The sequence below is a fragment of the Bufo bufo genome, chromosome 2, assembly GCF_905171765.1.
Source record: "Bufo bufo chromosome 2, aBufBuf1.1, whole genome shotgun sequence".
In the NCBI taxonomy this organism is placed as follows: domain Eukaryota; kingdom Metazoa; phylum Chordata; class Amphibia; order Anura; family Bufonidae; genus Bufo; species Bufo bufo.
Window position 1 is genome coordinate 741,578,829 of NC_053390.1, and position 14,371 is coordinate 741,593,199.

The 14,371-nt window shown below is 46.1% G+C and overlaps 1 protein-coding gene across 1 annotated transcript in view; it reads right to left on the reverse strand.

The window, feature by feature from the left end:
- The window catches only part of KLF3 (Kruppel like factor 3), a 62,193-nt gene extending 48,398 nt beyond the window's left edge, over positions 1–13,795 (reverse strand). Inside the window, exon 1 of the mRNA XM_040418989.1 lies at positions 13,660–13,795. The gene's annotated coding sequence lies outside the window, so the exon portion shown is untranslated. The remainder of the gene's footprint in view (positions 1–13,659) is intronic.
- Between the last annotated feature and the right edge of the window lie 576 nt (positions 13,796–14,371).

Below are 14,371 nucleotides of genomic sequence, written 5' to 3' on the forward strand. Positions count from 1 at the left end.
CATACACACGTTGCTGTCAAACATTGACTTCAGATGTGTCCCTCACATCCATATGAAACACACCATAGTTGGTGATTGATTGCAGTTGTGATGTCACTACGGCTCTTCAGGTTCATGGTGGTACATTTGCAGTGATCTCTAATGGATGGTGACTCATGCATCGTGTTACTTGATGCACGCTATTGCCCAGCCAAGAGCGCCACATAGCCCAGCCTTCAACTCAAAGCTAGATGGTGGTTGTAGTAAACCATCCAACATGGCACAGTCATTACTTTAGGTAACTGAATTCAACTGTGCAAATTTGCACTTGACTGCAACTGGAATATCTTGGCACAATGGCCACATTTGCAATCCAATAGAAGCTGAAGGGGAACCACAGCAGGTGTGCAGCTTTTGCTATTAATTTCTATTGAAACTCAAGGGAGAAAGGTCACATATCGGGAGTCCATTTCTATCAAGCAAGACACATGCATTTATAGTCATGTAGCCTTGGGTTAACCATCAAAAGCCCACATGAATTACATTGACTATCTGGTGACAATGGCACCTTGTCATGAGGGGGGATACAATAAGGAACAAGTCAGTTATTGAAGTTGTTTTGTTAGAGGTAGGTCAGGTGTGAATGCGTAGGGATCAAAGTTACTTTGACAAGGACAAAATTGATGATTTGGTCATAGGATCTCCAAAAAGGCAGGGAATTCCTGGTACGCAGTGATTAGTCTCTATCAAACAAGGTCAACCGGTGAACCAGCATGGACACCCAAGACTCACTGATGCCCATCCAATCCATTAAATTCCCATATGGCACCTTACAGGACTTATGCCAGATACCACAGGGCACCTTCAGGCCTTGTGGCGTTCATGCTATTTTGGCAGCATGAGGGTACAACCTAAGTGATATTAGGGAGAAGAGTTTTAATGTTATGCCCTTTTTGATGTATGCTCCTATTTCATTGCAAATATAAAATGTCAATTTTTTGGTTTGATTCTTCTTGTTTGTTGCTTCCATCAAGCAGGCCACTTGAGATTTGTATGATGAATGAGGCAAGGAGGTCAACTGGAGTTTTCATAAATTACTAAACTTTTATATCAGGCAAATGCAATCTTTAATGAATCATGGTTCTATCTTTAGTACTCGCAGGATGGATTTGATCTCAGAGTTTACCAAGTGTGCGCTGTTGGCCCACAAGCCATGTTTTCTTGTATATTTTATGATAAAGGAAAAAGTTGGGAGTTTATTTAGTGCGGCAGGTGATAATGCAGCCATTGACTGAAGTATTGCATGGTTAGCAGATTGAAGGGAGGGTCGCCATTGATCAAGGCTGGTGATGGAAAGTTTTGGTCTAGACTTCCGCTTAGGGCAAGTGGGTTTCTAGGGATCAGTAATGTGCCCGACTGTCAAGTTAGGCTACTTTCACACTGGCGTTTTGGCTTTCCGTTTCTGAGATCCGTTCAGGGGTTCTCACAAGCGGTCCAAAACGGATCAGTTTTCATTCTAATACTTTCTGAATGGAAAAGGATCCGCTCAGAATGCATCAGTTTGCCTCCGTTCCGTCTCCATTCTGCTTTGGAGGCGGACACCAAAACGCTGCTTGCAGCGTTTTGGTGTCCGTCAGATGAAACTGAGCCAAACGGATCCATTCTGACACACAATGTAAGTCAATGGGAACGGATCCGTTTTCTCTAACACAATCTGGCACAATAGAAAATGGATCCGTCCTCCATTGACTTTCAATGGTGTTCAAGACGGATCAGTCTTTGCTATGTTACAGATAATACAAACGGATCTGTTCTGAACTGATGCAGATAGTTATATTATCTGAACGGATCCACACAAAATGCGAGTGTGAAAGTAGAAAACACCGGTAAAAACGTAGCTGTGGTTTCACATATCAAATACTAAACAGGCTATTGAGCAATTTTTTAACTGGAAGCTGGGATGGAAATCAGCTGATCCTAGGGGATATAGTTTCTCTAACCCCTCATGATCAGCTGTTATCAGCAGGGGGTGCCACACTTAACCATACAGCTCCTCTCCATCTGTTTTTGTAGAATGAGGAGGGTCACAAATGAACCATTTGGACAATGATGCCCATATGCCCTAATAGGTCAGGGTTGTCTTCAATACAACCTCTTTAATTACACTTGAAGAATACTAATTTTGTCAAGTTGTTCAATTCTATTCAAATGTTCGTTTTCTTGTTACACCGGTTTCAGGGACAGCTGGATTACAACCAGGGCCGGGCCCACACAGAGGCTGGGGAGGCTCCAGCCTCAGGGCGCAGGCCAGCTCCCCAGCCTCTGGGCGGCAGGCAGGCCACTGACCACGTCGCTGCTGCTGCCGCGCTGGAAGACGGAGGGAGTAGTGAGCACTTGGCACTGACTTACGTGCTCCCTCCCCGCTCCGCCTCCTGGCTCGGCCGCTCCGCTGGTCTTTGCTCAGTCGCTTGCCTGACTGGCTGCGTACAGCGCGCACTTTGACCTGACGCGCTGTATGCAGTCAGGTCACATGTGCGCCCTCTGGAGACCAGGAGCAGCGCGGGCAGCAGCACAGCACTGTGTCACGACCTAGCCCAGGCCCCAGCAGGGATAGAGCGTAAGAGTCTACCCTGAAGTGAAGTAAGATAGTTCTTAAATAAAGATAATATTCTTTTCCGTCTGATCTGAGGTCTGATGGGGTTCTGGATGGGGTAAAATTGGATGTCTGATTAATGACAAACATACATATCTAAATGGCGGGGGGGGGGGGGGGGGGAGCGCACTTGGGCAGCTCAGCCTCTGTTGGTGGTGGACCTTGTCCCAGCCCTGATTACAACCACCCCAGGTACATTAAGAGGCAGACACCAGTTTTCCCAGACTCTGGATTGGCAAATGTCTCCAGTTATATAGAAAACCTAGGGAAACATCACTTTGCAAGTAGATGTGTCTGAAGCTTCTCACAGTTGGAAATAAAGTAGTGATCGTGGGGGCAAACTTTTTACTGAATGTCCTTTAGGGCCCTTTTAAAATGACCAATAAAGTGGGCAGTGATTGGAAATGAGGAATATTGATTCTGAATCATTGCCCACTCTTTAGCTCAATTATTGCTGCTACATGGGGATGAATGATCGCTACCATGATTGTTCATCCCCAAGCAGTTTCATTGTTTGTCAGCAGCACATCCCTGTTTACACAGGACACAAACAATATTTTTGTGCTGCAAAAATGATCGGATCATTTGGCAAATGGTTAATCATTGGCACATTTAGGCCCTATGCACATGACCATATCTGTTTTGTGATCCACAAATCAGGGATCTGCAAAACATGGGTTATGGACATCTCACCCTATGTTAAAAATGCCTATTGTTGTCCGCAAAGTGGACAAGAATAGGACATGTTCTATTATTTTTGTGGATGCCGCGGAATGGACAGCACATGGTGCGCTGTGTGCATTTTTTTTATGGCCCCATTGAAATGAATGGGTTTTTTGGTGATTGGATAAGGATTAAAAATACGGTAGTGTACATGGGGCCTTACACAGACCAATTATCAGAAGCCCTTAATGTCCAATGTGTAATTTTCCTGCAGCGTACCTCATTCTAATTTAATTACAAATAACACTACGAGCAACAATAAGAATATTGCAGATCTGGAGATCACAATAGTAAAGGATGTCCTAACTGTGACTGTGGTGGAAATGACTACTTTCAATAAAAAAAGGGCAGCCAAACGCCATTGACCTGGAAATGTGATCAGACTTTGTTTTATTGTCCTGGACATTTTCACTTTCTTATTATAAATGAGCAATGGTAGATAAACTGGTAGTAGAGCAGGAGAAGGTGAAAACTCACATCTACTCAATACCCGGTCGTTTGCCCCTAATTTCCTGGGTTTCCAGGGAAAGTCCTTGGTTATGATGTTGTTTCCTCTGAATGTACAGTTTCCATTTACTACATGTGGCAATTTCTACGTTTCACTGCACGTCTCTTACTTGTCTGTTTTTCATATTTGTGAATATTACATAATAGTCTCATGCCCATTGCTTTTCTCACACTGACAACAATATTTTTATTTGCTATAACTCCCCCAATACATGACGTTACTAAAGTACGATTGTAGAAATGTACTTGTTAACTATTACACATACCATATCAAAAGTCAATGGAATCAGAAGGCTAGGTTCACACAGGGCAGTTTTTGATGCACTTTGTTTAGCCAAAGCCAGGAGTAGATTCTAAAATATAAGTTAAGATGTAGCTTATCCATAGTAGCAATTTGTGACCCAGCAAGGGGAGAAGCAGGGGTGTAACTACCATAGCGGCAGACCATGCAACTGCTCTGGGGCCCAGGACAAGAGGGGGCCCAGTAGGGATCATCCCTTTTTTTTACTGGAGGTAAAAACATGGTCAGGACTCTACCCTTGGTTTAGGAGGAAACCCTTCTGTCCTGTGTGGGGGGCCTGGTTTGATCCTTGCTATGGGGCCCTTACTTCTCTATGTACGCCACTGGGGAGAAGTATAACTTTCCTTTACCTTTAAAGCTGTCCTTTATATTTCTTCTCTCAGGAACCAAGCCCAGTCTTGCCATATAACGTGCGTATCAATATACTGTCTGAACCCAGCCTAAGCCTGATCTAAGGCCTCCATATCTCCCCAGAGGATGATAAATGTCTGCCAGAGAGCTCTGGCACCGCTTATCTTGGAAAGAAAAACAAATGACTGGATGCTATGAAATCCAGCATGTCCAGTTCTTGATAGGAGGTGTCAATGGGCCCTTAAAATAACAGATTATTGGTGAATTTGTATGCAGTACAGGTGTCACAGTATGGCATGGCACCATGTTATCCCCTAGAAGCAATACCCTCCAAAATATAACATCTGGTGGAAGATGCCGCCATGTTTTTCTTGGGGATTCTCATGGAGTCCATCAGAAATAAGGTTCTGTGTTGTCCCATAGCAGACTATGGATGCCACATTACAGATCTGCACAACAGGTAATGGACATTACATGATGCTTGGTCCCATCATCTTATAGTCTTTGTGTCTTTTGCCACCATCACATCCTGCAGATTGGTGGAGCTTGTCGTTACACCTCTCTCCGATTGACAGGTACGGTCTATAAAATTAATTTCTCCCTCCCTCTGCGTGTTAAGGAGTAAAACTAATTCCTAATAAAAGTGTTTTATATTGTAAAAGCTCTGAAGAAGCGGTATTACTGGCCAACCTTACTATATACCAAACAATGTATATAAGCGAAATGTTCAGAATCCAATTCCCTAATGTCTTATGTAAAGTGGCTCCTTCACAGCCTCCTAAGATCTGATTCTAAAAGCTGAAGACTATTGTTCCAGTGGGAATGACGGTTTCCATCTGTAGTGATAATTAGACCTCATTCAGATGGCCACAAAGTGGAAGCATTTTAGCAGTCGTATTACAGCCACAAATCCCAGCCCAACCGGTGGTCTAAGTAACAGCAGCATCGGGATGTATGATGCTGTTCGGTTTTATGGCTGCAATACAGAAGCTAAATGCATCCACATTATGGTCATCAGAATGAGGCCTTCATCTGGGTTTCAGGTGGTTGTTTTATTGTTTGTATTATTGGACCACCCTATGCAACAAAAGTGACCAAAATGTAGATCACCGTGAAACCCTAGAACCACAGGGGTCTGGGTCCCAAAAATGCTAAAAACCAAAATGCTGTGTATGGAGAATTAAAATCTTTTGCTATAGGTTTTAAAGGGTTCTCCTGGCATCTTCTGACCTGTGTAGGAAAGATAGCTTGGTCAGCACTCACCCATGTCTCCACTGTTCTCACATGGTATATGCAGCTGAACAGGAAGACTCAGGAATTCATCCCGTCGGGACCTCAGCGGTAGAACCCACAGCCGGTGTGAGCGCAGTGGAGATAGTCGCATCGACTGAGCAATGGATGGGTTGGTACTGACCACACTATCTTTCCTACAGTGGACAGAAGATGCCAGAATTTTATGAAAAGCCTGGAGAACCCTTTTACAATAACATTTGGCAGCAGCGTTTTTTTGCTGAAATTAAAAATACTGCAAATTGCATGTATGAATCTAGCTTTAGGCTCTGTTCACATCTTATTATGTGAACAGGTTTAGCGTACAGATCAGGAAGCCCCTACCCTAAATGTATTCATAAGGCCCCATACACCTGGCATATGAGATGTCCTCTGGGCATACACTGGACAGGTATATTTCAGAAATTTATATTTTTTTTACTGTATAGGAAAGAGTCAGGGGCGTAGCTAAAGGCTCATGGGCCCTGGTGCAGGAGTTCAGTCTGGGCCTCCCACCATCGCCTTCCCTCAGTGCTTTATGGCAAGGGGCAGGGGTGCACCTAGCCTTTCTGGTGCCTGAGGCAAAAATTGAAACAACCTAACCCATTCCCTCCAGTCCTCTTTTTACTACTGACGACCTATACTACAGATAGGTCATTAATATCAGACCAGCAGGGGTGCCGGGAGATCAGCTGTTTGAAGAGAGGGCAGTGCTGATATGAGAGCTGCTTTCTCTACTCTGTTCACCTGCTGGCCGCAGCAATTGCAGTGATGAGCAGGTAAACAGAGCAGAGAAGGCAGCGCTCGTACGAAAAATAAAGTGGACAACCCCTTTAAGGACATAGTTGGAAAACATTACATACAGCGCTACAGAAGATACAGGGTAATATCCCCAATACTATACTGTAGATACAGTCCCCCTGAAAATACTGGTACCACACAGATAGTGTGCCAGTACAGAAAAATACCCCCTTACCTTTCAGATCAGACTCCCATACCAAACCCCAGATAAGACCCCCCCTATCTTAGACCAGGCCCCTTTAGACCTCTGTCAAACCCCATATCAGACCCCCATTAGACCTCAAAGTCAGACCACGCCCCAATATCAGACTGACCCCCATTAGACCTCCAGACCCCCATTTGACCTCCAAACTCCCATATCTGACCCCTATTAGACCTCTAGACCCCACTCAGATCACCATTAGACTTCCAGACACCCATTCAGACCCCAATTAGACCTCCAGACTCCTAAGCGGACCCCCATTAGACCTCCAGACCCCCAATCGGACCCCCATTAGACCTCCAGACCCGCAATCAGACCCCCATTAGACTTCTCTAGACCCCAGTCAGACCCTTCAGACCCCCAATCAGATCCTTTAGACCCCCAATCAGACCCTTTAGACCCCCAATCAGACCCTTCAGACCCCCAATCAGACACTTTAGGCTCCTAATCACACCCCTAATCAGACCCCCAATCAGATCCTTCAGACCCCCAATCAGATCCTTCAGGCCCCCAATCAGACCCTTTAGACCCCCAATCAGACCCTTCAGGCTCCTAATCAGACCCCTAATCAGACCCCCAATCAGACCCTTTAGACCCCCAATCAGACCCTTCAGACCCCCATATCAGACCTCAGATCAGACTATAAAATAAATAAATAAACTTACCTCTCCTGCTGTGCCACTCCTCTTCAGGTCACGCTGTCTCCTGGGCTCTCATCTTTTCTCAGGTCCCGCGCTGCAGTCACCTGACCTCCTGCAGCATCAGGTCAGAGTGCGCTATGTACGTCCTGACGCTGCAGGCAGCCAGGACACAGCAGCGCTGGCCCCGGGAAGAGCGAGCAGGAGGAGGAGTATGTACTGTACAGCGCTCACAACGCTTCTCTCCCCCTCCTCCTGCAGACTAGTGAGAGCTTTCGTTATGGAAGCGCTCACTAGTATTCCCTTTATAAGATGCGGTGCATCTTATAAAGGGAAATATACAGCACCACTTATAGTTACGCCAGTGGAAAGAGTAGTTTCCTGCACTTACCTACACAGTATAAAAGTAACATGTACCAGGTGGTGTACAATTTCTTTTACAACTGGAGCCAATGGACGACATATGCCCCTCTAGAGGTATATTGTAGCATATGTTGCTGCCAACCGTTGGAGAAATACATCAGGGATTAAACCCGGTCATGTACCTCTGATGGAAGGAAATAATGAAATCTCAACAGAGCCTTACACAGTGGTTGAGGTTCAGTGTAACAAATTCCTTTAGTCGTTTTTGGATCCAATCCCAATTTTGGCAAAAACAAGCAGAATAATATTCAAAAACACTTATTTATTGCAAGAGCAGTATCAAACAGCTTAAATAATCGCTGGACCAGCTCTGTCACACTATTACAATGGCCTGACGTGTAAAAAAGAAGTGGGATCATGTACCTGCTCCTAATTGGTTGATCACCACAAGACATAAATGAGCTTTAAAGAGGCTTGGAACATTGGCTGAACCCCACAACTGAAGTGGGAGCAGTCGGCCATCTAATATGTAGAGGGCCACCTGACTCTACCCCCACGGCAGATGTCGGGGAAATAAGGATTAGGCCTCATGCACACGGCCGTTGTTTTGGTCCGCATCCGAGCCGCTAGTTTTGGCGGCTCGGATGCGGACCCATTCACTTCAATGGGGCTGCAAAAGATGCGGACAGCCCTCCGTGTGCGGTTTGCATCCGTTGCTCCGTTCCGTGGCCCCACAAAAAAATAAATAACCTGTCCTATTCTTGTCCGTGCTTTGCGGACAATAGGCAGTTATAATAAAGGCTGTCCGCGCCGATCCGCAAATTGCGGAATGCACGCGGACGCCATCCGTGATTTGCGGACCGCAAAACACACAACGGTCGTGGGCATGTAGCCTCAGGCAAATATGACCCAATCCTTTTGTACTTGGGGAGATACACTGCTGGCACCAGCTTCTTCATACTCTTCCTACTGAGAACACATTGCTTGCGTGTGAAGGGATCCCAAGTGATACGTTGTCTCATGTGTAGTCAACCTCAGTCAATGGTCACACTACTGCCATTGGTCTTCTGAGCGGAGCCATGACCATTATGACAGCATAAATCCTGATGGATTTTTTTTTTTGCTGTTGCTTAAATATCGCCAACATATTCCATAGCACTGTACAAAGATCGGCACCATTCCCATCTGACCCTGTCCCCTAGTGGGCCTCACATTTCCCTATCTCAAACACGAGAGTTAATTAGCCCAACAGCAAGTTTTCGGAATGTGGAAGGAATCAGCTAAACGCGAGGAGAACATAGAAACTCCACTCAGATCCTTGGTCGTATCTCCAGATCTTGCAATTTTGAAGGCCCAAATGTCGTCACGCACATGGACAAAGGGTTAAAAGCACTGGTGAGCAGAGGTGTTAGCTCTCAGGGTGGAGACTGGGAGTTGCTGGGGCAGTGGCAGAGGTTTGGTCAGGACCTGTGATCTGAAACAGGAAAGAGCACACATATGCCACTTGGAATGTATGACGCAAACTCCAGCCTTGAAACAAAGAAAAGGAAACAGCTCTACTGGCTGAGCAAGGGAGAAAGCACCGAGAGACTGCCGTCAGCCCAGGCTGAGCCATATTCATGAGCAGCTGCTCTCATGGACTGCAGCGGCGGCGGGTGGAGGTGTTTGTTCAATGGGTGTGAATAAAAACAAGGGCTTTATAGGCAGGTCCTGCCCTGTTTACAAATACACGAAAGGTGACCGGCCGGCATCTGCATTAAATAGTCGAAATGAGTGAATGACTAATGATCAGGTCACTAGTCTTTAGGTGAAGCAACGCCCTGACCTATATTTTATCAACTTATTGGGTTTCATCCAATTTATATTTGAAATGGGAATCTGACACCATTTCTATCGTTTTACATCGCGGTGTGACTATATGACGGTAGTACGCCAGTACAAGGCTACACCGCCGAAACAAAGAGATCACTGACTGCTGGTTTTTCTCTATGTTTATCTATGTCTGTAGGGTTGTACGGAGCATAAACGTACAGCAGTCACCGGTGGGCGCTCACAATGGGTCATTGATCATCACCGTGCATTAAACTGTACAGAGACACGCGGGGCCCCATCATATGGAGCCTGGAACAGTGCCGACTTATTGGGTCATCTTCCCCTAGCAAAATCAATTAACTGGATCCAATGGAACAGGCCACACATTTCATACGCTGTGTGCCCGTGTACAAAATCAAAGGCATACAGTCGTGATGTTTATGGCTCCGTATTCTATGCCCTTTATAATAGGGTCCTGTCCTGACTCCTATAGTACATCATACATCATCATCTATAATAAAAATACTACTCACTATAGATTGTACGTCATCCATCAGTCTAAGACTATAACGAAACACGGAGGTTTATCTAGACGGCGCAAAAGTCGTCTAGGTAAACCTTGGCGGTAAGGAAACACGATTGTGGCGCATAGACTTCGTATTTGGTGCAGCAAGCTTGCTCCACTCTTTCTGAAGAATCGAGACGTTTTCCAAGCGCAGTGACATTGATATATCCGTCCCATTGTATCAAGGTAATACAATTCCCGATGTATCATTATGGCCTACCAGCTATATACGTATACTGTACTGTATACAGCGTGGAGGTTTAAGTTGTCACAGCTACATCCACGAAGCAAAGCATTGCTGTAGCCTTAGCAACTAATCACACCTGAACAAGACCAGTTGGAAGGCGTACATAAAGGGCGTCCTCCCCTGTGGACAAAGACTATGCTAACCTGCTTTCTGGACAATGAGTTATATGTTAATAGGACTCAGGGCTTATTCACACCATGTGTTTCTGGCCCAAGTTTCATCGTGGATTCAGTGCAGAAAACAACGCTGAGTCTGCCATGATACAGGCCCAAGTGGTTTTCAATGGGAATCTACGGTGCAGATCATGGACTGCGGTTTCCCAGACCACGCTAAGAAGGTACACGTCCATTCTTGACATGGTGGGGACGGACGGACGGGGGGACATCACAGAAAGCCGCAGCGGGATCCTTAGTTCCATACAGTGGAGCTAAAACCAACACCATTCAAAGTCAAAACCCACCGCAGAAACCGCAGCGGTCAAATTCCGTTGTTTGAACCTACACTCGGGTATGCAGAGAAGGCAGATGCTCCAGATCAGGCTGGATTCACACATGCAGCTTTTTAAGGCTTCGTTCACATGTGCCGGAGGTGCGAATGAGGCCGAATGATGTTTTTTTTTTGTGGTGGTTACAACGGAGAGAAGTACATTATCAGTCCTTACTGGTTCCATTTCTGAGTTTGGCTAAAATACTTCATGTGTGAATCCCGCCATCGCCCCCTATGTAGCTGCAATGCTTCAATGTACATGGGTGGCTTTCAGTGATTCTGTTGGAGTTATGTTTTATTTATTTATTTATCATAATAGGCAACATTGTATCTCACTGGTCAGTTATGCTTAGGAATCGCCTTTACTATTCACATAAAATAAAGACTTCAGTTCTATATTGCAAGACAGGGGCTCAAACTTTCCGCAGGTCCTGCCAAAATAATGATCTCGTCTCCAGCTTCTTGTCCTTCCTGTGCTACTGTTTTCAAAGCCATAAAAACGAATTTGGCTGTAATAAAATAGAGTTACCATTCAGGGATTGCTGGGGTGTAATAAAGCGGCTCAGAAGGTGTCTAGCAACAGTTGTTCTGTGCCAGCCGGGCAGAGACACTATGTGCAAAAAGTGGAGGCTGCGGCAACATCTGTTCCCACCACTGTCCTGCTCGTGCAAGAGTGAAGGGCAGGCCGAGGGCAAAGTCTTCTTTTTTTAGTCATTACAACACCGGGCAGACAACAACTCCATAGTGGTGTGACAGCAGGGACACACAAGATGGGGCACCCGGGGTCGCAGATTTCAGGGGGGGAGGGGGGGGGGGGAACGCGGGTCACTAGAGTTACGACTATCTATATAATGTATATAATGTATGTTGATATGCACATACAAAGCACAAGTCATTCACACTCGCGTTTTGTGCAGATCCGTCATGGACGTTCTGAACGGATCCGTTTGTATTATCTATAACATAGCCAAGACGGATTCGTCCTGAACTCCATTGAAAGTCAATGGAGGAAACGGATCAGTTTTCTATTGTGCCAGAGAAAACGAATCTGTCCCCATTGACTTACATTGTGTGCCAGGACGGATCCGTTTGGCTCCGCTTCGTCAGGCGGACAGAAAAACGCTGCAGGCAGAGTTTTAGTGTCTGTCTCCAGAGCGAAATGGAGACTGAACGGAGGCAAACTGATGCATTCTGAGCGGATCCTTATCCATTCAGAAAGCATTAGAATGCATACTGATCCGTTTTGGACCGCTTGTGAGAGCCCACGACGGATCTCGCAAACGGAAAGCCAAAACGCGAGTGTGAAAGTTTTATCTGTGAACACACGGAGCCGGAACATGTTCTGCACAGCTGTGCACACACCTATCAATCTCCAGTTATCAGGGGCTACATGTGAATAAACGTATACACGATTACAGCTTGCAGATAACCTTCCAAGGGAGCTTTTTCTGTGGCTAAATGCTTTTTCCACTGTCATGTATAGATGTAGCAGAGCCGATTTTCTTTGCTGCAGCGGAGCTGGGTTTATCATTTGGCACAACTCCGTTTCTTATCATAGCGTGTCATCCCTCTCGCTTTATAAAGCGCCACTCTGAACGTTCTCGCGGCTCACACACAATGGAGCTCCCAAGAGCGAAACGACAAATTCAGCTCTGCTCCATCCGTACAGAAGCGTGCAACATCCTTTTATAAAACCCAAGCAGAAAACAAAAGACAACCCTTGGTCGTGCCGATTGTTAAACCCGCCGTAGGTACAATCACAGTAGATAAAACCGCCAAGTGATCGGATACTTTTTCATTGACCCAAGATAACCGATGATAACGACACAAGTCCGATTGCCCGCGACTCGTCTGTTCAATGTCCCATCGTGTGGATCATGGCTCACGACTCATCAGATTACAAAAAACTGTCTCAATCATGATAGCACTAAATAAAAATAAAAAATTCTAATGACTTCAATTGAGCGATTCCGAAGGTGTTGGCAGCATGGATGCCAGTATAACGGGCTCCCCGTCACTGCCTCCGCGACCAGCTGTATACAGTAGTAGTCATACATACAATAGTACAAAAAGGCAAATAAACCACCGATCCGTAAAGTAAACTGCAGTTATAGGTGTTGCTATTGGTATCCAAGAAAATGTATAAAGTTTCGATAAGTTTCCTATAAATGATGGGTCCTCCCCCCCCAACATTAAAATAGAGGCGCCCCCCCCCCCAGAAAAAAAAAATCATAAAATAGATCCAAAACCCAAAAAGTGCTGTTGTGAGATCTCCCATATCTTCCACTGTAACTTTACTACAGTATAAAGAGAGCTAAGAAAAGCAATCATTGGCAGTGCCACCGTCAGATGCCAATCATGGGTGACAAGGGCTGTCTGTGCCTCCCTCCGGAGGGTCCACTGGCTGGCACTGTGCTCCCATCAATCAGCCTTTCTGTTCAGACAGCCCGGTGGAAAATGTAGAGACCAATGTGTGGCCAGGGCTCAATCAGCTGACAGTAAGTTTAACTTGTCCTGGGAATGGTGCCCACCACAGCCAACCAGGTGATCGGTGCCAGCACAGACTCAGCTCTTCTTCTCATTATCCAAGCAGTGGTGTCTTTTATCCAGAAAGCAAAAAAAATAAAAAAATCGCCCATGATCCAGCCGATAACCCATTCCCCAATGGTGCCCAGGTTCACCCCAGCCGGGCACCTGCAGCCTACAGAGTGGCAATACGGACCAAGCTAGCAATGTGCTGTAATAAAGAAGTGGAAACTTACTGTGATCCCGGCCGGAGGGGGGCACAGGGGGTCTCGTCTATGACACGTCGGGGTCTAGGTCCTCTCTCAGCTCAGCTGTGTCTCACATGAGTGTGTGCTGCTGCAGCCTGGAGGTTAGGGACGAGCCTCTGAGGGATGGGAATTCAGGGAGGGAGGATCGGCGGCGGCACTCTACACACCAGGCAGGGTGGGGCAGCTCCTGCCCACAGGGTGGATTCGGGTGGAGGCTTGGACCAGTCAACATTGACACTTTCATAAATCTATATTTACCGAGCAGTCAGCCTCTCCCCTGCCTCCTCCTCCTCCCTCCACACACAGGACCTGATCACTCTGTGACCCCACACACTCCTAGGAATGCAAATCTCCAGGAAAAGGTCCCACAATGGGCTGCATGTCCTCGATTTCTGCTGGGATATCATTTTGGGATAGGAAGCACTTTTTATTTTTTTTTGTGCTCTATAGCCAGCAATGAACCCCCTTGTAACGATACAAAGAAATGAAACAGCGGCGCAGCTGGGCTGAGTTTGTCACTTGGCGCGACTCGTCGTATGATCGCGATAGATTATCTGTGGTTTTCCATAGAACTGCAAGTCAATCGTAAGGCTTTATCTCACGGCGCAACCCAGAACAATGAAAAGACAAACACAGCTCTGCTTCATCTGAATGATAATGCGCTGTAAATAACCTACACTCGGCTGCGTAGGCTCCTGCT